This window comes from Cydia amplana, chromosome 2, assembly GCF_948474715.1.
Source record: "Cydia amplana chromosome 2, ilCydAmpl1.1, whole genome shotgun sequence".
NCBI classification, from domain to species: domain Eukaryota; kingdom Metazoa; phylum Arthropoda; class Insecta; order Lepidoptera; family Tortricidae; genus Cydia; species Cydia amplana.
The window spans coordinates 20,319,480-20,344,713 of NC_086070.1; the positions used below are offsets into that span (position 1 = coordinate 20,319,480).

General features: G+C 36.3%; 1 protein-coding gene across 1 annotated transcript in view; it reads right to left on the bottom strand.

Moving 5' to 3' along the window:
- Positions 1–25,234, bottom strand: part of LOC134660139 (myb protein) — a 63,971-nt gene that overhangs the window by 24,072 nt on the left and 14,665 nt on the right. The window lies entirely within an intron of this gene.

A 25,234-nucleotide genomic window follows, 5' to 3' on the forward strand; every position in this document is an offset into this window, starting at 1 on the left:
TTGATTAAAGACAAATAGGTACCTACAAGCGTTTACCTGGCTATTAAACACATTTAAGGAATAAAAATTAATATATTTGGGGAAAGCGCATGTTGTGGTCATAAAATCGTAACTGAAGAGAGAGCGTTGAACGGCTTCAAAATCAGTATGGCTATGCCAATGACTTATTTACTATTTAGACATTGACATAGATACCCAAGTATAAAATTCGGCTTCCTGATTTATAACATCTGAAGTTGTTTTTAGGGTTCCGTAGCCAAATTGCAAAAAACGGAACCCTTATAGATTCGTCATGTCTGTCTGTCTGTCCGTCCGTCTGTCCGTCTGTCTGTCCGTCCGTATGTCACAGTCACTTTTTTCCGAAACTATAAGGACTATACTGTTGAAATTTGGTAAGTAAATGTATTCTGTGAACCGCATTAAGATTTTCACACAAAAATAGAAAAAAAACAATAAATTTTGGGGGTTCCCCATACTGTGAACTGAAACTCAAAAATGTTTCTTTTTCATCAAACCCACACGTGTGGGGTATATAGATCCATAGCGATAGGTCTTCAAAAAAGCGGCCAAGTGCGAGTCGGACTCGCCCATGAAGGGTTACGTATTTAGGCGATTTATGACGTATTAAAAAAAACTACTTACTAGATCTCGTGCAAACCAATTTTTGGTGGAAGTTTACATGGTAATGTACATCATATATTTTTTTTAGTTTTATCATTCTCTTATTTTAGAAGTTACAGGGGGGGGACACACATTTGACCACTTTGGAAGTGTCTCTCGCGCAAACTATTCAGTTTAGAAAAAAATGATATTAGAAACCTCAATATCATTTTTGAAGACCTATCCATAGATACATCACACGTATGGGTTTGATGAAAAAAAAAATTTTGAGTTTCAGTTCGAAGTATGGGGAACCCCAAAAATTTATTGTTTTTTTTCTATTTTTGTGTGAAAATCTTAATGCGGTTCACAGAATACATCTACTTACCAAGTTTCAACAGTATAGTTCTTATAGTTTCGGAGAAAAGTGGCTGTGACATACGGACGGACAGACAGACGGACAGACGGACAGACGGACAGACGGACAGACAGACAGACAGACAGACATGACGAATCTATAAGGGTTCCGTTTTTTGCCATTTGGCTACGGAACCCTAAAAATGATATTGAGGTCTCTAATATCATTTTTTACTAAACTGAATAGTTCGCGCGAGAGACACTTCCAAAGTGGTAAAATGTGTGTCCCCCCCTGTAACTTCTAAAATAAGAGAATGATAAAACTAAAAAAAATATATGATGTACATTACCATGCAAACTTCCACCGAAAATTGGTTTGAACGAGATCTAGTAAGTAGTTTTTTTTTTAATACGTCATAAATCCCCTGAATACGGAACCCTTCATGGGCGAGTCCGACTCGCACTTGGCCGCTTTTTTAGCATACAATTTGATTTGGTCGGTCAGAAGGTAATACACCATAAAAACAGCCAGGGTCGTAGATACCTACTTATTTATACACTTTAAAAAACACTTAGGTTAGAGGTTAAAGGATAAGCAGGATTTAAAGAAATGGCCGAAGACTGCACAAGACCAGGAGAAACGGGAAAAAATGATACGGATAAAACTTATAAAGTCGTGATTGTCAGGGGAGATGATCTTAAACTTACAGGCCAATTCAAACGTACACTAACATCCGAATTACATTTATATGATATTATTTAGTTATCGTGCGTCTCGGCGGGCCAATACATGTACGGACATTATAGGGTGTTTCACTTTTGTATGGAGAAAAAAAAGTTGTGATATTTTTTCTGACTTACCTACTTATTTATACACTTTAAAAAACACTTAGGTTAGAGGTTAAAGGATAAGCAGGATTTAAAGAAATGGCCGAAGACTGCACAAGACCAGGAGAAACGGGAAAAAATGATACGGATAAAACTTATAAAATCGTGATTGTCAGGGGAGATGGTCTTAAACTTTCAGGCCAATTCAAACGTACACTAACATCCGAATTACATTTATATGATATTATTTAGTTATCGTGCGTCTCTCCGGGCCAATACATGTACGGACATTATAGGGTGTTTCACTTTTGTATGGAGAAAAAAAAGTTGTGATATTTTTTCTGACTTTGCTCACCAATCGGGTCTCCCCACTCTAAAAACTATCTATTTCAATTTTCATAATAATCGATTAACGTTTAAAGGTTGCACAAATTGAAAATGTGGAGGGAGAACCCCATACATTGCGTGAAAATTAACTATTTTTTTAATAACAAAATATAATGAACTGATACTAAAATCTAATGAAAAGACTGAATTTTGCGTCTAAAACACGATAAAACCACTTTTCCTTTGGAAACAGGTGGAAAAACTGAAAAATCTTAATTAGAACATTTATCGAGTAACCAAAATCCATGTTAACTACTAATTTTAAAATTGATTTATATGTAGAAGGTTCAGTATCACACTACTCACCGCTTTGATGGTAGCCGCTTAAACCATTTTCTACCCTCCGATGTAGAGCCGTTGGTTATTTGAGAAAACTTTGTTGATGTTGTGCAACCTCTAAATATTCACCGATTTAAATTTTTGTTGGTAATAAAAATATTTTTTAATCAGGAAGAACCAGAATTCGAGCAAAGTCAGATGAAAAATGAATGAAATCAGTTAGATGTAATTCTGATATCGGTGTACTTACGTTTTGAATTGGCCTGTTAATAAAATGTTTGAAATGAAAGAGGAAACAGGTTATAACATTATCAACCCGAAGACTATTTCTAGTGTCCAACCGAAACATGTTTTTTTGCCGAAACTCGGCTTTGGCTCTAGTTTCGGCCGAAACCGAAACCGAACCTTTTGAAGACTTGTTAAAATCGTTGAAAAAATTACATAAAACCGCTTTTAAACTCATATTAAAAGGCTGTCAACACCCAATGTCCTCGAAATTGATGTTACTTTAGGGTTTCCGCCACGCCAATGACCTTCGATCTGAATCCCTTAGTTTTCTTATGTTTTTTGTAGCTTATCATATTAACAGCAACGGCTTTAAGCAATATAGTATTTACTTCAAAGTTCATTGTCTTTGAGATATTTGGCATCAAAATTGAACAATTTAAGGCCAAAAAACTGGTTTTCTGGCCATAACTATTGTGTTAATTCGTTTAAACGTTATAATACGTTAAAAAACGTTTTACAACACGTCAAAGACGAACCCAAATATGTAGATTTCGTAGTAATATCCTTCACAGCATTCTAGATACGAAAAAAGTGTTGGTTCTTTTAGACAATGTTTAAAAAAATCATAAAATAGTATCAATTTCTTTCAAAATCCGGTAGACAATAATGAAGATAAAGATTGAAGAACCGATAGCCGTTTGCCTTATAAAAATCTATCTGTAGTGCAAAAGTAGGAGATACTATTCAAAACTTGTAAAAAATCGATGAAAACCGCAGGTAGCCCCTTTTAAGAAAAACTACATATTTGATTTAGTAAAGCAAAAAATATATTTATACCTATGTTAATATTTATTATATTTTAAGACCGTGGCCGCACTCGATACATGATTGAACGACATCGGCTCGATAGAAAATAATTGCAAAGATTGGTCTTAAAATCACCATTAAACTTCATAGAACGAAGTACCATTGCGTATGTTTCGGCCCGGCCGAAAGGTTCGGCCGTTTTTTGGCCGAAACCGAAATTACGGCCGAAACATGATTTTTCGGCCGAAACCGAAACCGAACCTTCGGTCGGACACTAACTATTTCATCCTAAATAATTCAACTTGTAGAAAACATTAAATAGAATCTTAATCAATTGCTTGCTGCCACGGAGGTACTCGATATCATATGACATGTTCGTTCCCAGCGACATTTAAATTGATATCACCCAGAGATGAATGATACACGTGTATCTGTGATATCAACCGGAATCCTGTTTGTGTCCTGAACGCCATCACGTTCGTTGACGTAATCCTTTATTTTTGATCATATACCTACCTATATACTCTGCCATAGCCTTGGATAAAATTAAAATACCTATGCGAGTTTATAACATGGTTGCTTAGCTATATAGTCAAACGGCTTAGATATATAGGAAATCGGTAACAGCCGTGCGTGCGATTCGCCCCTAACTTAGGCTGGATGACAATAAACGACGTACTCGTGAGCTCATTAGGTACACATTGAACAAGTATAGTTACTATCATCCAGACATTCTTATTTTAGATGTGCATGTACCAATAGTGATATCATTTTAAGTAGAAACGAAACCAAGGTCGAAAATAATCGTCAATATGGTTTGTTAAGAAACTGGCGCCAGCTCATTCTTCGATTCGCAGACATGGAGGTACCTCCGGCAAAAAAGAGACCGCTCTTTATCTCTGTACTGCAAAAGATAGTAAACCCTATTGCTTAGATTGAAAGTTTAAAACTCAATGTCAGGACTTTGTGGTATTTGTGTGAAATAAATCTGGAAAAAACTCTTTAAATCTTTTGAGACTTGTTTTTTTTTGCTTTTAGTAGTTACCAGGAACGTCAGGTCATTATGGCATGTGATGATTTCCTAAGTGACCCTGATTGATGAGGTTAAGTATAAATCAAACGGTTTGACTTAGTGTTGGCTCAAACCCATAATAAATAGAAGTACCCCTTGTTAGGTTAGTCGTGTTTGTTAGGTTTCATGTCACAAATTAAGGTATGTTTAGGAGGTAAAATAGGGTACCTAAAATGAGTTTTATATGGGTACCTTTTGAAATGGTTTTTTTTTTATTACCCACTTTGGGTTACTGAAAAACTCTTGATAAATTAAAATAAAACCAGATGGAGTAATACAAAAAAAAATATTGGATCGATAAATTTATGCATACCACGAGTCGGCCATCAGCTGATAGCGAAACGTGTTTTTGTTCTCATTCAATGTTGTGAATACTTGATGGGCTCAAACGGGTTTGCTAAGATTATAGCACGGAGACGAAGTTTTCCTACTTCAGTCTACCCACCTCATTCATATACACTGAAGTACCTAGTCATAATTTTAATTTTAACTTTTTAAAACCTAAAACTTGTTCTGTACTATCATACAAAATAACATTCACAATAAATATGTCCTTAGTATAATATATGTACTTAAAAATAAAAACTTACTCATATAACATGACATTAAAAGGATCCATGAAGAAACACGACGACTTCGCACAAATCCAAAATAGGTCTCCATTATTCACTCAGCTTCAAATAAACACACATTTTCATCAAACTGCAAAGTGTTCCATCAACAAATATATCTATCAACGCACATTTTTATCAAACAAGAAATACATGTTCCATCAACTAATGTTTCCCGCCATAACAACTCTGAACACCATCATCCCGCGACCGAAGACTCACTACGTTTAAAAAAGGAACAAATTAAAGTCCCTGTTCCCACACTCCCATAATGGTTCTGTAATATTCACTAACACACCTACACCAGGCGCGTACGCAAGACGTAATAAGGGTGAAGGGAATGCAGGAATAAAGGTGCCTGGAAGGGATGCCACGAAAAGGACAAGGATAGAATTAAAGACGTGCAAGAAAGAGACGGCAGGCAAATCATACCCTGTGAGAATGTGTGACGCAACACAGGCAAATTAAGGCAGGTGTAAGCTGGTATAGAAAAATGAACAAAGAAAAAGCGGCCAAGTGCAAGTCGGACTCGCCCATGAAGGGTTCCGTATTCAGGGGATTTATGACGTATTAAAAAAAACTACTTACTAGATCTCGTTCAAACTAATTTTCGTATGGGTTAGATGAAAAAAAAAATTTGAGTTTCAGTTCACAGTATGGGGAACCCCCAAAATTTTTTATTTTTTTTCTATTTTTGTGTGAAAATCTTAATGCGGTTCACAAAATACATCTACTTACCAAGTTTCAACAGTATAGTTCTTATAGTTTCGGAAAAAAGTGGCTGTGACATACGGACGGACAGACAGACAGACAGACGGACGGACAGACAGACAGACATGACGAATCTATAGGGTTCCGTTTTTTGCCATTTGGCTACGGAACCCTAAAAATCGATTTCATTGTTGTATTGGATAGGTCAGCGTCTAAGACCTATCAGAATTGATGTAGCGATTAATGATACCCATAAATTAACATGTGTATGTACGTCTAGTAAATAGGTAAGTACCTGGATGCAATACGGTTTAAAAATATATATTTACTGACGTTTTACATGAACTTGTAATTTTCATATTGTTTGGATTTGAAAACAACCAAAAAGTCTGTCCCACTAGGTACCGGTAGGAAATTTGCAAGCCCACCGCAAAAAAAAAGCAAAAACCGAGGGTTCGGGACCGCATGTGCTACGGATGCCAATCTAATTTCGTACCGGGGACTTTTTGCAACTTTCGATCGACGGTCGATATAACGGGACTGAATGAGCTGGAAATGTTTACAGAATCAGCTGATATTGAATCAAAACATGGACTCCATGTTCCGTTTCAACCGAACAAGACAGTATGCGGACTTTGAATTTAGATTCAAAAATATACTTATGTATTTCGAATAGAGAAATAAGACATGCGACAAACAGACAGTAAATATTTCATTTACATAGAATCATAGATCCATCGAAAGTCCAGCGGTATTTTTACAGTTTTGTTAAATAAAAAAAATGCACTAACTCCATTACTAGCTCAGCTACTAATACATGTATGAAAAAGTGCTTGTGTAAACATATTACATTACTTAGATGCATATAACATCAAGAATATCGTATTTTTCATTTCCTGTCATATGATAAGATATTAATTCTATGAATCAAATAATTTCAGGGCAATGTCAGATACCGACGGATCTTTTGATAAGCTAAACTTTTTCACATCGATATCCAAGTTCCTGTTTTATTATTAACTATTGTTTAGTAGTCTAAATTATTGAATTATTGTCAGGGTTAACCGCTGAAAAAATATTCCGTAAAAATCGGCGTCACAACAGCAGATTTATGCCATAAGATAAGATAATTTTTATTTGAATTTGTTTTATTTTTAGTAAATTTAACTGCAATCACTCCATTGATACAATAAATTCTAAAACTAATTTGATAGTTTCATCATCATCATCATCATCAGCATAATGCAAAATTGACATGCTTAAGTTAATCAGTTTAATCACTTAAAGAAAACGTGACCTCTTGCTAATTCCCAATAAAGAGACATACTTGGCATATAAGGCATAAGGCATGAAAATGTTCTGCTTTTTATTTTAAATGTAAGTAGGTACCTACATAAATGGCATCTAATTAAAAGGAGGAAGTCGGTCGTTTACCTGTCGTCATTTCCACCTGTCTTCTAGCAATCTCCCATCTTTGAAGGGCTTTTGATTGAAGCCCGATTACAAATGAAATAGGTTTAATAATGGACCGGCCACAGGCATCTTTTCTTTATTTTATACTGTGCAAGTCAGCTTATAAAGCACCATATGTACAGTATTATATGCAAACCTGCGTGCAAGGCCGATCCGTAATACAACAAAACAAACAAAATAAACTTCGATAGTACGTCGTCCACATTTAGATGTCACACATTTCAGGGCATACAATGTTGATATTTACTACTAACCCACCCTATAAATTATTGTCTAATCACAGGCCTGTCCCTAATTATAGGCTAACGTTATAAAGCAGGGCAAATGACAATTTCCTTAGACAAAGCACTGACATTAAAAAAATGTCCACAAGGGGTTCCTTGAGGAAGCGGCGTGTTAACTCACGCATCGGGCGTACTTCCTGTCTTGTGCCCCTTTATTTTGTTTATTAGCAACTCCAAAGTTCACAAACATAGTCGAATGCTATTCAACGAGCCGAATTTATCAGCATTATCGACTCGCGCATGTAACAATTGATAAGCTGGACGCTAACGAGAAAAAACGGGGTCACCGAATCATGTGTCGGTGTTTGTTTAGCAACTACATTGTATTATAATTAGAGTGATGTCATTTCGTCTGGATGAGGACCACTGTCATGTAGGTACGGAATAAAGTTTTTAAAATTAGATCAAAACTATCGATTTATAGATGACTTAACTGTTTACTATAGTTTTGGTAGACACCATTTTTCCTTAGAACGGCAGTAATATTTTTTAAAACATCTTTATTTGTTATATCCGTGCTACAATGCGAATTCCTAGAAGTATACTTATCAAGTTACACGCGACAGAATTCCAAGCGCCATTGAGTCGCCAGGACTTCAGACGGAGTCAAATGAACAGTGGAGTGGAGCTACCGAGACAAATAGCTGGGCTCTAATTTCATTTAACGGGATGCCTTGTTGTCGAAACATAAATGAATAAACTCTTTCTAGATTGGGATGACGTTGAAGTCAACAACTCTTTAAGAACATCGTGATTGGTAGAAAATATCTTCATCCTACGTAATATGACACCGGATGGAATGAGCCCGTGTCGTGAGAAAAGCTTTAAAAAATACGTCAAGTGGTTTACTTGGTGGTCTTTCGCGTAATTGTATCCGAATCGATCAAGCGGAATTAATTACTCTCATCCTTGGGTCAGAAAAAAGGGATTTCTTATATAATATTTGAATGGATTACTAATTAGTATACATTTTTGTTAGCTGCAAATAATAGAAGCATTTTTACAAGTACAGGTCTAAACGAAACGAATTATTGTCTGCCTTTCAATGCGGTTGGTGACTATAAAGTATTTAGGGCCAGCGAGGACTGAGATTCATCCCTTTATAATGTAAATTTATCGTCCCTTTATCTGGTTAGAAGCACCGCCAGGCTGAAATACTACAAAGCCGATACAGATTATAGGTAGATAGGTATTTTAATGGACAATGCGAATATGTGGCTGCTAACAAAGTTGACGTTGACATATGTATTATAAAATAAATAATAAAAATTAATAACCACTGGCAAAAGCATACAGCAGCTAGACATTCCAAAGCCCATCTATCTAAGCTTAGAATAAATAGAGGGTTATCTACGAAACAGGTTTCAACCACGACGTGAGATAAAAGGGCTAAAAAGAATAGAGTAATAGACATCCACTGAAGGGGATAGAAAAGCAAATCTAGTGAATTAAGCCCAGCTATTATTTGAATGAATATTTCTCACGCGAACAAAAGAAGCTCTGAAATTGAGTCATGTGCAAAACTTTTCACCAGATTAGTTATTATTATAGAAGATTAGGGTAGTTATTGCATAATAATAGGTATAGGTGGGTCAGCGACTGATACCTCAGAGTGCCCCCTGTTAAAATAAAACTATACATATATGTAAATGGAATGCTTTAAATGAATTAAAAAGTAAATTAAGTGACCAGCCGATTTGTTTTTAGCGACACCAAATTGAATGTCCTAGACGAGATCTTTATTTATATAAATTATTTATATAAAATCGAAATGCCTAAATATAATTTTATTTGCCTTCGCGTAGTTAACCCGCCTCAACTAGGGGAACACCATATGGCGTTGTTCCGAAAAGATGACACATTTACAAGACATGTGTGAACTTTTTGCTTGTTAGTAAACTCGGACCGTACACTTAGCGGCTCTTTGCCAAATCGTTTCAGTTATCATCAATTTGATAAAAAATAAAAGCTTACTTTTAAGCGACATTTGGTAGGTACGCGAAGCATTTAATTAAGAGTTATTAGTCGCTACTGAAACAAAGACGCATTTTAATAGTAGGTTTTTACATGGATGGCATTAGTGAGGGAGCAATGTGTGGGGTGCATAGCGTTAGGCACGAGAAGCAGCTGTTCCCTACAGAAGTGATTAACATTGCGATAGACTTGTCTGGACATGTTTCAAGTTGCACTTTGTTATTACACGCAAAGCAATTGCTTTCTTAAAATTTAGATATTGATATTTTTTATTGAAAAGGTCTTAGGGTATTCACCTGGCTTCCCTTCAAGATTAATGTCTTCTGACCTAGCACAAAAGCACCCCCGCTCCTGGTTTGGCATTTCTTAACCCCGTTTAATTTTTTTCTACTTCCTCCCCTTATTATAGTCTTACATTTATAAGGCAGCACGCGCCCGAAAGGTGTTTAGAGAAAGCGCTAATGAACAAAGACTGTTTACCTTTATTTCTACACGAGAGCTATTTAAGGCTATTGTTTTTTTTTTTCACTTTTCTGATGTAAGCAGCAAGACGAAAGTATAATCTTCGACATTTAACCATCTGGATTCTAGACTATTCATTAAATGTTTCATTCTGTTATAAAATGTCGATAAAACGTATAAAATATGGCAAATGGGTAGCTTGTGTTGGCAAAAGAATTCACATTCATAGTACAAACGAAGCTTATGTAAAATACATTTGGGTCCGAGGGGCCTCTTGAAAGGAAGACTGTGTTTATTATATGAGGTCATTGTTCCAAACGTTTAGTCTAAATTGCCTTGGTTATGAAGTCGAATTCCTGTTCATAAAATATTAGTAGTTTGTTACTTCGGCACTATTTAAACCAAAATTTCGTAACTATGTAGCTGTCTTAGGAATAAATCAGCAAATAAACTTAAGTGTTCTGAACAGTGATGACATGCTACCATATTAGATTCCTGTATCCATCTATTCAATCTGTTGCGAGAAGATTCCGTGGGAATATTACTCGCTAGGACCAGCAAGCATTCGGTCGAAGGATCATAGGTTTAGTAGAGGAAGAGCACACCAACGGACCACTGCTACCAGGTGTATGGGCTTGTGGTTCCATGCAAAGGGCAGAGGGCCTCCCGCGAACATCGAAAAATAGTTATCTGCCTCTCTATCGCTCTTATATATTCAAGCAATACAGAGGCAGATAACGAAATTTAGATTTTTGATGTTCATCGTAGGCCCTCAACCCACATGGCTCTCGACCGCGCACCAAATTGATCACGAAACTCATGCATGTGGAAACGAAGAAGGGATATAATATTTTGTTACCCCCTCCTTTGTCAAGTACGTCGATATTGTAGGTTTACCCGTGGTTTACCCATAACCGGACGTATTATTTCATGATTTGCTTGACTCTACCTGTAGAATTTATGGAGAGCTCACGTGTCCTATCAATGTCGTGCATCTTTTATCCGGTTATTATTTTAGAGCATTTTGTTCCGGGAAACATTCAAGATCCGCTCACCAACTTTTTTAGAACAATTGTCCATTTTTCATAATGATTTACACCCAAGCACATTACCTAAAATGCAGTGTGACAACTTGAAAATCGAGCATCATCAAAGTCAATGACCGTGCGTAGTGTCGGGAATTAGTTTTTGAAAAGGAATGCGGTCCCGAACGGAGTTCCGCAAAGTCTGGTACTGCAGTCCAAGCAGGTGATGCGCCATCTGGCCTTAAACGCGTGTCAATGGACGAATTTACTGCTACGATATCGCAAATTTGATTAAGCAAAAGCATTTCTTATGGGAATTTCGATTTGTTAGTTAATGGCTTTATCGGTTTTTAATTGGGCTTTCGATTTAGTTAAACATAGCCTGTAGCGGTAGCCTGTCATGCTGTAGTGATTTAGGAGTTTTAATGTTGTTGGGCAAATCTCGGGCCCATTGTTGGGAGTGATTGTTGTATTTTTGATAAGACAGCTTGCCATGATAAACTCGTAAGACACCGTGTTGTTATACTCGTAAACATAAGAGTTGAAGTCTGTTCTTACAGTACCTAAGCAGGCGTGTCTCACTCCGAGATTTCGTCGCTTTGCTACAGGTAGCTAAAAGTACATCCAAGCCAGCCAGGAAAGCCATAAGCCGCGCGTGGCGCTGTCGCCACCTAGCGGCCATATCTGTGCTGATCGTAACAGACGCGTTTTGTTAGAGAGTGAGTCTTCTGTACTTAGTACTATTATTTATTCTGTGACCTAAGTTAAAACTTGTCTGAAAAAGATGACGTCACCGGCCCCAGCGCCCCTAGCAGGATATATCAGGCACCTTCGAAGGAACCATTATGTAAACATTGTAAACTGATGGACTCATTTGCTTTTTACTTGATATTTTGTGATAATAATTTTGATAAACGCAAAATTGCACTTACCAAAAACTCAAATGACCTAACACTATCGATCTACAACAACAAAGTCGGCGGGAGCGCCATCTGCCCCCCACGCACAAAGCCGCGTTGATTGCCAGCAGCTGCATGCGCGGGCGCAATGCCACCGGGGGATGCGCGCCCATAACTATATAAGCTTATGGACTAACAGATCTAGTTGATTAAATTGTGCTTTAAACTTTCAATGAGCAAAGAAAGATGTGTTTTTAAAATAAGGACTAAAGAAAAAGCTTCGGCTTTTAGCAAGATTTGTAATACTTGGAATGTAAAGTCCAAAATATTCGTAGGAGAAGCCGGCTCTAGTTAGTTAGACCAAGCTAACTTGGCAGCGATTTTGATAGCTCAGACTGTCTAAGTGTTATTACTTATTTTAAACGTCAAACGTTTAAATAACACTCGCGCAGTCTGGCTATTAAAATCGCTGCGAAGTTAGCTTGGTCTAACTATAATAGCTTTACCTTTTATTTATGAGCCAATCTTTTAGCCAATTTATCAAAGTATACTCAACTGGCTGAAAATGAGATAAAGTTAGGTTATAATTATTAATTAGGTTAGTTAGGGAACAGAGTGCTTATTCATTCAATAGTTCGACATTCTTGAGTCCATAATACGCCTAATATAATAATTTTCATTTAATCAATATAAAACTTTTCTAGTTCTCAAGCATCCATGCGTGTTTTTAATTGGGAAAAAAATGTTTAAGTGGGATGGTACAGGTTTAGTTTGCCTTAATTACAATTGTCTTAAATGACTTAAATATTAAATGACGTAGGGATAAAATACAGGTGGGTAGCTCTTAATTTAATATTCACACATAACAAGAAGTTAAAAGAAGAAACACTACAAAAGGTATTACACAAAGACCAAGTGTAAATGACCCATTTTAAGGGCATTGCACTACTGAAATTATGTGAATCTTTAACAATACAACCCCTTTACATAAAGTAGGGGTTTGCAGTCAAAATCAGGTTTGAGCACAATTAATTTAAGTTTATATTGTAATGTGAAAGTGTGCGAACTCGTTATATCTTTGCATTTAATAGGGAAATGTTAACAAAGATATAGTTCATATAGTGAAACAGACTTCAGTCTGGTAAAATTAATTAAAAAGTATTGAATGGAACGAAGATAACCTTCGAGATAAAGTGTCTCTTAAAAACTTATTTAAGATTAAGAATTATGGAATGTCTGTGATAAGAAATGTCCTTGACATTTAAGTATTCAGACTATTCAGAGTAGGTACCTACATTATGTTTCTGTAATAATGGTCTGGCTTTTTTATTCATGTAGGGTTCCGAACCCGCTTGGTACCAATCAAAACCCCTATCCGTCTGAACGTTATTTTAGTAAGAAAGTTTACAGGCATGAAAGTACGGAATTCAACATGTGACGCGATACGCATCTTGGCTCTTTGGAAGCCTTTTTGATACCCTCTAAAACCTTAATAGAACAATTTTCAACATAAGTAATTATGTAATGGAACGTCATTTACTACAACTTAGCAAGTACCCGTTAAATAATTATTATGAAGAATAAACACCTAACAGAGTCCTAGTGTCCTAGACCTAACCATACGTATTATTCGGGCACCTTGAAATACTAAACACGTGTCTCTTAAGCCCCAAGTTCTGCATAAATAATCTACCGATTCACGTCTCTACACACAGTTAGAATTAAACTCTAATCAGCTTATTGTCAATCTTATCTCGGCGACATCTAGATCACAATGCGTTGTTATGAGGAGTCGCATGGGAACTGCATTTTCTAAAAAACACGGACTCATCCCATCTGTACAAATTTGGAATAAAAGATCAGGAGGACATGCACCAATGACTTGCCCCTCTTTCGAGCCCCTTCAAACTTAACGTGGGAATGTTCTATGGTTACCTGTCCGAGGGTACATACCCTTACATTAATTATAAGTGCAATATATTACAATCAGTATTTTGATTTCGTTCGCGCGTGATTGGGTAATTCGATGCAGGCATTACCATATATCAAATTTCTTTGTGATTAAACTAGTAAGAAATTATAAAAAATAAGTCGTTTTGTTCAGTCTCGCATCGTAGCTATTACATATTTATTTCTTACATTTTATTATGCAAAATAACTTTATTAAAATGAAATAAACATTTATTTACAAACAATATATAATACTAATTTTATATTTCCTAAATTAATTTAGTATTAATTTTATATTAATACTAATTTTATATTTCCTTTTGCAGTTTTACCTGGTTTTACACCTAATTTGACAACATGGAATGTAAACAGACACAGTTCTCACCCTCGCCTGATGTCTTATCCATCCGGGTGTGAAATGACTCACGTGCAATATGGCCGTCACGGTAGCTGATACTTAAACGATGGTTAACGGGAAATTAACATTCGTTTAATTAGCTGCATTCACATCATTCATCAGATTACATGCTCTAGTAACATCTTGATTTACTACAGACAAAACTACTACGATTTAATTTAATGTATGCACTTAAGCAATATTAATTTAATTTCGGCTACATATCATTGTAAAAAATAGGCAGTGACAGACGGACGGACAGACAGACGAGTGATCCTATATTAGGGTTCCGTTTTTTCCTTTTGAGGTACGGAACCCTAATACTTACTTCCTATCCAAAATCGTCTTAAGTTCAATAAAATTGGACATTTGTATATAATTCTCATGGTTCTAAAGAATACATAACTACCAAGGTACATCGAAAGTAACATGTGATTCTCCCATCGCAATCAAATTTTCAATTTTAATAATCCAAAACGTAACAAAATAGGGAACAAAGGCCATAAAATCGATTTCAAATACGATCGCCATATGTCAGTGGAAACATGGTGTATTGATAACTGTTTAAAAACCCTCATGCATGATAATGGTGCCTACGTTGTAGTGTAGGTACCTTTCCTTAAAACAGTATAATCTATGTTTCATAGGGGTCGGCCCCCTTGAGAACTTGTTTTTAACATTTTACCCGCATGCGATGCAGGTAAAGGTGCTTAGCTATTTAAATTTTATACTTTCCTTGTGGTTTTGAAATGCACTGTGAATCTTTTAAAGGACTTAAATACTAAGACCTTCTTCCTGTAGTTCCTGTAATAGTTTTTGAAAAATTGGACCCAAGAAATATTTACAAGAAACACAGGTATCCAGAGAGGTATCCAACCTATATTATATACATATGTTGTGCGTGGGTACACTACATAATTCCGAAATATTTAATGCCGAATTTTAGAATATCGAACTTTATTATTCCGATTATTAAATGCTCGATCCATCAAAATTCCGACTGTCGTAATTACGAAGGATGAAAATCACGAAGGTATATATTTCCGAATAGCAAAAAAGCCGATTTTTTTAAATTCCGAATAGTAATAAACACCGAATTTAACATTTTCGATTTTTGAAATCACGAATTCCGAATTGTCATTATTCCGAAGTTTTGAATTCCGATTTGACGTGATTCCTATTTGAACTATTCCCATTTTTAAAATTCCGAATTTATCGAGTCATGTTCCGCATCTGCTCCGGCGCTACGGGCAAAGCAGTCCCTTCGCCCTTGCGTATCAAAGCGCAGGCACAAGTGCTCGCCTCCGCAGCTTCGGCTTGCTGGTCGCCTTCGGCGACCAGCCTCAGCCGCTTCGGCTCCCATTGTGCTCTGCGCTTTGCTACGGCGGGCGAGGGCTGCTTCCCCTCCGCGCCTCCGGCTTTTTATATACACTCTAGGGGTAGGACAGACAAGACCACGTGGATAGTGGGGTGCTCCAATTCGGATTCTCGTTAGTTATACATATAGACTTTTAAGTCTAAGTGCGTTTAAATCTTATTTTGAAAATCACGAATTTCATTATTCCGAGTGTAAACTCGGATCGGAGTGTAAAGATCGAATTTCTGAATACCGAATTACTTTTTTTCCGATCGGTCAATGATTTTTTCGGAATAGACAAATTCGGAAAAAATATTTTCGGATTTTTTAAAAATCGGAACTTTAAGCTTTCGTGCATATGGCAATCGGATTTTAAGTTTTCGGTAATAGCATAGTCGTGATTTTCTTCTTTCGTGGTTTTCAAAGTCGTAATTTCGATATTTCGGACATATAAAAAATCGGGATTATGAAAATCGAGGTTATGAAAGTCGGAAAAACATATTTCGGAATATTTGGGTGTTCCCGTTGTGCGTTATATTATATGTATATACATATGTGTATGCGCCATTATGCTATGCGGTGAATATGCGGTTTTCCTGTTCCCAATAGGATAACATAAATCCTTCATTCAATTCCAATTAGAATCTACCTCCTACCTACCTAAGTATTCATAAAATAGAATAAATAAGCCAGACGATGACAAGTCTTATGATTAAAATAAGTAAAAGAAATTTAAACTCTGCATTTCCTACGAAGAAACTAATTTGAATATAGGAGTACGGGTGCATAAGTAATTTCTTGGAGCATTGTGCGGTGCGCACGCGCCGCGCAGCTGTTGCGGAGATATGAACTCCCACACGACGAATCGATTCATTCATGGTAACGATCGATTTTTTCGAGTTTGACTACGTCGAGCTGTGAAAGCCGAATCAATAATGATGTTTGCACAGGTAGAGCTTTAGAAATGATTAGATACTTTTTGATCTCGACTTTCTTAATAATTTATAATCCTATTTCCTTTTTATCAGTGTATTTTAACATTCATATAGACATAGACATATATGTATGTATTTAGTAGGTAGGTACCGTAGAATTTAGGTGATAAATACGTATTCCAGTTTTCCAGTTAATTTGTATTTTTCAACAATAACATAAATATTAAAATAGTAAATAAGTACTTCTTAAGATATGCCGTTAAAAGTCTGAACCAGAATCTCTAATGCACTAGTTAACAAATATATGAAGGGTCGTAAAATGTATTTTACCTCAAACATCTGAAAAAGGTCGTGATGAACTTTGACACCGGGACAAGGCCGAATAGTGTTACAATTTACAAAATTCATGAGCGCAAAAAACATCTGACGCGGGCCATCAACCATTGCGAATCTGTCGCGTCTCTAACAAAAGTTAGGCGCGTACCTAAAGCCTTTTTATTCGACAGACGGTAAGAAATAATGTTCTCCCCCAATATCTTGAGCTCCCCTTGTAAATGTATACAATATTTCTTCTACCGGGTGTCAAACCAGCTGGTCTATTGAATGTTTTTTTGAAAACATCTTTAAGCTAACTGGGGTTGTTTGCGACCACGTGGTCGGAAATTCGTCCAAAAGTCCAAAGTCCAAACCAGTTCATGTTCAATAGGCGAGACAAACATTTAATATCGTTTTCCAGTTTATACCTAGGTCATACAGAATACCCTGATTTTGGCAGCCCACTATTGCAAAGGTGAAACCCGAAATTAGTAAAAAATGTAGTGGTAGCTTCTATTGAAGAGCTATTGCAGCACTTGACAGCTGAAACTTGATCATCACTTGACTGTCCTAAAAAAAACTAGGAGTTCCGTTTCTGTTACGACTTTTTAAATTTGATGGACGACATAAAAATAACTTTTTTCATACCATATAACCATACTGTACAATATAATTAGGATGAAAAACTCGGGCTATCATAAATTGTAATTTTAAGGAACTAAATTAAATATGCAGCTTAGTTAAGTAATACCTATTAATAAATAATAAAATAATTCATAGTTCGCAACAAAGCATTAAAAAAAGGTTTCCTGAAATGTCAACTTAGCACGAAGCAAAAAGTTTATTAAAGACATAAAACATTCTTTATTAGAGCCTAGTGCAGTAAGTGCAGTTGCAATCGTGTGAAAGTTACGTCCTGCACTCACCCCAATTACATCGGCATTCATAGCAAAGCCATGTTAGATACAGTAGTGACGGGCATTGGTCATTAGAATCGATATTATCGATTAAGAAGTTAGAGATAATGTTTTCTTTTATGTATTTAGTATGCGCAAATATTTACACAAGCGACACAGCAATGGGACCGCAAATTATTTTCGATGAGTAAGGTTTTCAAAAATTCAAAAATAAAGCCAACCCTGCACGGACATGGCAGCGCCACTTTAAACGTCATATTTTCAGGAACTTGACTCATGGTAAATCGATTGGTGGCATACTAGTCTGTCGCCTGCAAAATCGGTGTAGATTTAGCTTAAACTGACTCTATAGTTAATCATTCGCATTTATAGTTATGATGAAGCAGATCGCATCGAATCAGAAAAACATAATTTTGTGAAAAAAAAATTATTACATAATTCTGTAAATAATGAAAGTTCGTTAATACTATTGGCTAAGCAAACTTATCACTCATAATAGCGTTTAACACGTAGTATTTTAGCCCAATTTTTTAAATATTTATTTTATAAATAATATTATGAAGTAATTCAAAATTGTCATATGCACATAATTAGGTATTTCGTAATAGTTACTTTCATCGTTTTATCAAACGTTAGATAAGAACACGATCAATTGGCAAATGACAAATTTTGAAATCCCTTTTATTATTGTCGGTACACTTGTACTGGTTCCGAAAAACACAATATTAGCTATACTCCAAAGATTTAACATAAATAATTGCATTTTTTTTATAGCTAGTTTAAACCTCGCGCGAAAACGCCTCGCAAGCCATTTGTGACGTCATTAATTAGTTGGTGGAAGGGTGATAGACATTGTTTACATTCTTACAGTTACGAATTTTCCCTTGAATCCGAATGATATTGTTTAATTCAGCACCATATATTATGCTTAGGGATGATAAACATTAATAATCACAATAACTCATTTTATACAAAAACTCTCACACGGTTGCAATTTAAGATGAATTATTTAGATACATGCAAATTCTGAGTGAAAATCACCGAGCGCCGGTTTTACTTTTTAATTTTTCATTTTTGAAGTGAAAACTTCTTTAGCGGCGCTGGGCACTTTTTGAGGTGGGGAAAAAATGATAAACTCGAGACAGCGTAAGGCGATCACGTGACCGTAAGGGGCGTAAGGCTTAGATGGCCACTCATAATTTTGATGGCATTTAAATCAATAAAGAAAACCTCAATGTTATTTGACATTTATGTTGCGGACTCCTTTTCAAGACTCTTTACCTATGTTCAAATAATTTGACGTGGTCATGGCAGTATGTAAATAAAGATGTCAATGAAAAAGTGTGATCTTATTTGAGAATGATAATAATATATAATAAATAAATAGAATACCTCCGCTAAACGTATGTATCGTGTTACCGGGCGTCGGTAACATAGTGAGGTGAGTTTTCACTTCTATCGGCACTCCCGGAGTGCAACCGTTGTTGCTTGTTTCTGGTTACGACAGCCAACATGGCAATGATAGTTCCATCCAGCCAAATAATTAAAAAGTTTTTTGGTGAAATATTTAGCATTTTATTTATTTAATTACATATAAATATTTACTTTACATCGTGTAATAATATTTTTTGGACGTAATAAATGTTTAGTGGCGAGATAATATTTTTTTTGAACCTCCCAACTCTTTGGTGAGGATGTATGGATTACGGTCAATGAGGTTGTCAATGGATTGATGACGTCACTCCTTAACTCGCTTCTGATTGGCGTTTCAGTCAAAATGGCTGATTGGAGAATTTTGCACTTTTATTTTATTGAACATATTAATCATCCCAATGTTTATACTGAGATTGGGCCATTTTTTAAAACGATAATTAACATATATTATGTTTCTTTGAAACCATTATTTCCATGATTCTTTTTTACTGTCACCAGGCCAATTGTTTTAAGACACAGCAACCACTTAGACCTTGCATTTTTTATTTGCGTGGGCCAAGGAAACTACTGAGTGGACACCGAACATAGTGCGGCGTAGCGGCAGACCTCGAAGGAGATGGCGGCACGATCTTGACGTCTTTCGGGAAGATTGGCCTAATATTGCCCTAGAACGAGACACGTGGAAGAAAGAGAGCCCAGCAGTGGGACACAACAGGCTAACAAATAAATAAAATAATTTTATTTCAATATATGATGTCCTTTACCATGTTAATTGTACTTATGTCATAGTTACTTCCTTATTTTTATCGACCCATCGATAAGGATGTGTTCATCGATACGAGGCCGGCACTGTCTTGCACCTTGCCTACCATCTGCCGGTACGCACGTGAAGCAATTAAGCCTCGGGGGTGCCACCCTCCTGGTCGTTTACCTCCGAGGGTGAGTGGTCAGAGCTTGTCATTGCTCATTTTTTTAATTCTCACGGTGAGGTAAAGGTTGAGCTAATAGGACTTAGACATGAACTCTAGAGAACGTATAAGGGTTAGTAAAATGGGACACAAATAGGGCTTGCAATTCGAATATTCGAATTTGTCGAATATTCGACCTGTTTTGATATTCGAATATTCGGCCGCTCAGGTTTCGAATATTCGAATATTTTTTATTACTAATAAAAAATCTATTTTATCCGCTGTAGTTACAGTTTCTGTGTGTTTTCCGAGTATTTACAGTGACACTGATTTAAACTTTCACGATTTTTACACATTATTAAATTATACAACGGGACTTAATCGCGTATCTAAGTTTTAAGATTTACCTCCGACGTTTCGAGGACGGCGTTGTCCCCGTGGTCTCGGAGAAGACTGGCTTAAGTTGACATCAGCATCGTCTAACCGCGCGAGTTTTTCGAACTACCCGCACTTGGTCTTGTTTATCCGCTTGAACGTTTTGCGCACTAGGGATGTCACTCTGTCGACACACAACACTAACGATATTCGATTTATCGACTGTCGATATTCGTTTACGCTTACATTTACTAATGACTGGATTCCATGTGGATGAGATCTTGAAACCCTCGTCCCGATTGAAATTACTATGTTTTTTGATTTCAATGGCTTCCCGTACTTTACTACTACTAGTACTACTACTACTAGTGCGCAAAACGTTCAAGCGGATAAACAAGACCAAGTGCGGGTAGTTCGAAAAACTCGCGCGGTTAGACGATGCTGATGTCAACTTAAGCCAGTCTTCTCCGAGACCACGGGGACAACGCCGTCCTCGAAACGTCGGAGGTAAATCTTAAAACTTAGATACGCGATTAAGTCCCGTTGTATAATTTAATAATATTTACAGTGAATGAGGAACGGTAGGTACCCAAATACGAAGGAAATAATATTTTTACTGTATTCCTCTCGATAGACTTCGTGAATACAGTGAAACCTAACTCAATTTAGAAGAAAACGAAATCAAAAAGTATGTTATTTTTACGGTGCGTAAGTTTTAAGTTAAAGGGTCATTCTGTTTATTCAGTACAAGCGTACGTTAAGCGAATTTTTGAAGTCTAAACCTTGCCACTCATCGCAATTCTCAAATTTGATCATACCAAACCTGCCCAACTAGGTAATCTAACCATGCACCTTTAGCTGACGAATAATCCACCCAGTAGTCAACTTTTTCCCTTAAATATTCCAATATTATATAATTAGCCGACCATTAGGAATAAAAACTTGCCAAAACAAATAAAATCAATAAAGATTCAAAATACAATGGAATTAAAGGCCTTTTTACAGGCCTCTGAGTGACTACAAGTTAATTTAAATCGGAAAATAATTACCTAATAAAAAAAATCTTACATACCTAGGTTTTTTTTTGGATGGTTAAAGTTATTTTATTTCACGCAACGACGCATTTATAATAAAAGTTTTATCTAGAAATATTGAATACGTCTAATTTTAGCGTTTTACTTGTTTTTATAAAATGTGGGCATTTCATAGTAGGATGATAAAATCTAGTCAATTAAGTGGATTTCTGCAAAATATCATTAGTTTTAGCAATATGTGAAAAAAGCTTTTGAATAAAACGATAATAAATCGATTTCTCGTTCCTTTTCTTATTTTTTATAATATTCGAATAATTATTCGAATATTCGAATATGTCGTCATAAAAAGTCGAATATTCGAATACCTGAAAGTTTCGAATATTTGCAATCCCTAGACACAAATACAATTAGATGTTTGGTTTTGAACGGAAATAAGGTCAGTCTACTTATGTTGCATACTGGAATTCTGGACTTAAAATAAATAAAATAAAAAGCTTTTTTCTACTCCCGTACCTCTATTTGTCACTTAAAAGGTCGTACACACACACCTTTAAACCCCTATGTTATAGTTGTAAGGACAAGTCTTTAGTCTATTCCCCAAAAAAGTATTTGTGCATACACGCAGTATCTTTTTGGTACTTTTACGATACTTCGTGTAATCACCACTTAAAAAATATTGACACATGAGTACTAAGTGCATTGCTGCCAATTTACAAAATATTCATTAGTTTCTATAGTAGAAACAATAAAATTGCTTCAGAAGTCAGAAACGCGCATGTGACACCCGTAATATAGCAAGATCCATAGACTACGAACACCGCTTGGGAGTTCCCCCAGTAACGCGGTTGCGGCAACCAGTACAGGTGAAGAATAAAAATAGAACTTAGGAGTAAGGCGCACTCCTGTTTTAATATGTGTACATATAAAAGGGAACAACCTCCGAGGTTTCTGGTTGCGCTGCGGTAGCTGTCCTAGCTGGTGTCAACTCGCACACACTGTATACACGCACTTTGAGAAATACCTATACATACTTATAAACATACTGCACACTTGTTTAGATTGGTATAAATAGCGAAATTTTAAAGCTATAGCGGTAGTACTATTAGTTATTCTGTGGCTATAGTGAGTTACAAACAGTCTACCTAATGCGGACTTTTCGCCCATTTCAGTAACTGGGAGTTGTAATCTTATTTCGCAAATCTCAATAGCGACTAGCCCAGTCTTTGAATGACACCGACGCGCTTCATTCAGCGTAGAGTACAATCACGGACAGAGATGATTACTTAGACTTTATGTACGATTTTGTCACACTTCCTAATGTGGCCGTCATTCATGCGGTCGAATTACCGGTGTGTTAGCTAATCAGACGCAACAGCCGACAATTTGAGAGGGCGAATTAAAATATATTATATGTAATACCACGTTAATACAAGTCGATTTGACTCTTTAGCTAAAAGAAAAATCAAAATGCCTATTTGACGTTAGAAAGCCATACCTACACTCAAGATTAATGATAACGGAACTCACACGTCGTTTAATATTAATTTTCCGTACAAAATGACTACATTTTAATTGCTCTTGGAGTCTCGAGTGTTCTTAATACCTTCAGGTACTTGTACATGGGAACCCTTTATAGGACCACTCGTATGTCTGATCACGGAGCTGTAGGTCTTTTGTCTACTTCGTAGTTGTAGAAGACATTCTAAAAAGTCGAAAGAAGAACATTTATGACCTCACTAACATCCTGAAGATGGCATCGAGAAGATTGCTAGTATGTTAACTGTGTATTTCTCCGGACACTTCCTGCCTCAAACAGCTAAACTGTGGAATGAACTGCCGTGCCGCCTGCAGTATTTCCGGACCGATACGACCTTCAAGAAAAGAGCGTACTCCCATCTTATGCCGGAACCACACTTCGCTATGCGTTATTTGTTATGCGACTACGCTGTATTCGCTCAAATATTTGTTATGTGAGCGAACAACAAACACGGCATCCACACTTCGTGCCGGTGTGCCAAACTTGGTGCCGGTGTGCCAAACATATGTGGTGCGTTTTGACTTTGAAAAGCGTAAGCGAGTGAATGAGTGAACAGTGTGGGCAGTCGAGACGCATATTCGGCTTATTCGTGTCCTTTGAAGTGTGTCAAAAAACCGACAGGTGGACGGATAGGCGTATTTGCTATTCGCGCTTATGCGTTATGCGGGCAAATATAGCAAATATAGACGAATGAACCCTCCACACTTCGTCGTATGCGGCCAAATAACGCGCATAACAAATAACGCATAGCGAAGTGTGGTTCCGGCATTAAATTCCGGCAACGCACTTCCAACCCCTCTGGTGTTGCGGGAGTCCATGGGCGTCGGTAATTGTTTACCACCAGGCGATTCGTCTGCTCGTTTGCCCCCTATATTATAAAGAAAAAGATTTAAGACATTTAAGCGTGACTGTACTCGTCCGCCTACATATTTGAAGTCTTTAGGTACCTACGATCTACATACCTCTTGTATGGTCGGATATACATTTTTCGCCTTATTACAAGGCAATAAGATTCGTATCTCATCTTAGCGGAGGTCTGTGCGTGAGACCTTGTAGTTACATGGGCACGTTCCAAGGTCTCTTAAAGCACGCAGGATAATCCAGAAGTTGAAGGTCGAGGGAGTTCGTATTCAAATCGGGCAATAGATTATGGTAATACAAAGAATAGGAATGAAGTGTGAGCGGATGTGATACTAATTATTATGGGGGTAAAATCTGCTTGTAGTATATGTCATCTATGTGCTATAATTTATAAAAAAAAGTAGGTTTTTTCGTGTCTAATGGCGTTATTCATAAACATTTGTTAAATCTAACTTTGTTTGTAATAAAATGGTTTTCCCTAATTGTTACAAAGAGACAAACAGAGGTTTTGTTTTGTAAGAGGAAGAGGTTGCTACGTTTTATGGAATAACGGGTAAGTACAAATGTAAAATGGTTATCAATTCGACAAGTACTGTCATATCTCTAAACTAAAGAATCAAAAGAAAAGGAAGTTAGAGCCTTGTGAGTACGAGCGAGATGTATAGAAAGTAAATTACGTTCTCGACGGCGTTTATGTCAGTGCCAAACTGATGGTAGCCGTACTATTTCTACTTAGTTTGATAATTGACAGTGTAATCTATTCATTAAATCAATGAAGTTATTGTTAAAATTATGTACTTGAAATAATCATGAATTACAAAAACCATTACAATTTGAGTCTTTATATCTAAACACTAAGGTAGGTATTCACATTGACAGTTTTATTAGAACTTGTTCCTCTCATATGATTTCAACCATAACAACATGCCTATAAATAGCATACAGATACACAGCCTGATGATAGAAAAGAATTATTAATGACTTGATTAACATGTTTTTAGATAGCAATAAATTATGCTGATGTTTAAATAATTAAATTATAGCAATATAACTTCCTAGCCTAGTGTGCTATATCTGACCCTAGTATCAGTATACACTTTGCATGTGAAAATAAATATTTGAAAACCTACATGCTTATAACATCATAGGAATTTATTTTATGGAGAAGTTAGGTCCCATGTAAAAACATGCATTGAGTATTGTTAGATTTTTTTTTA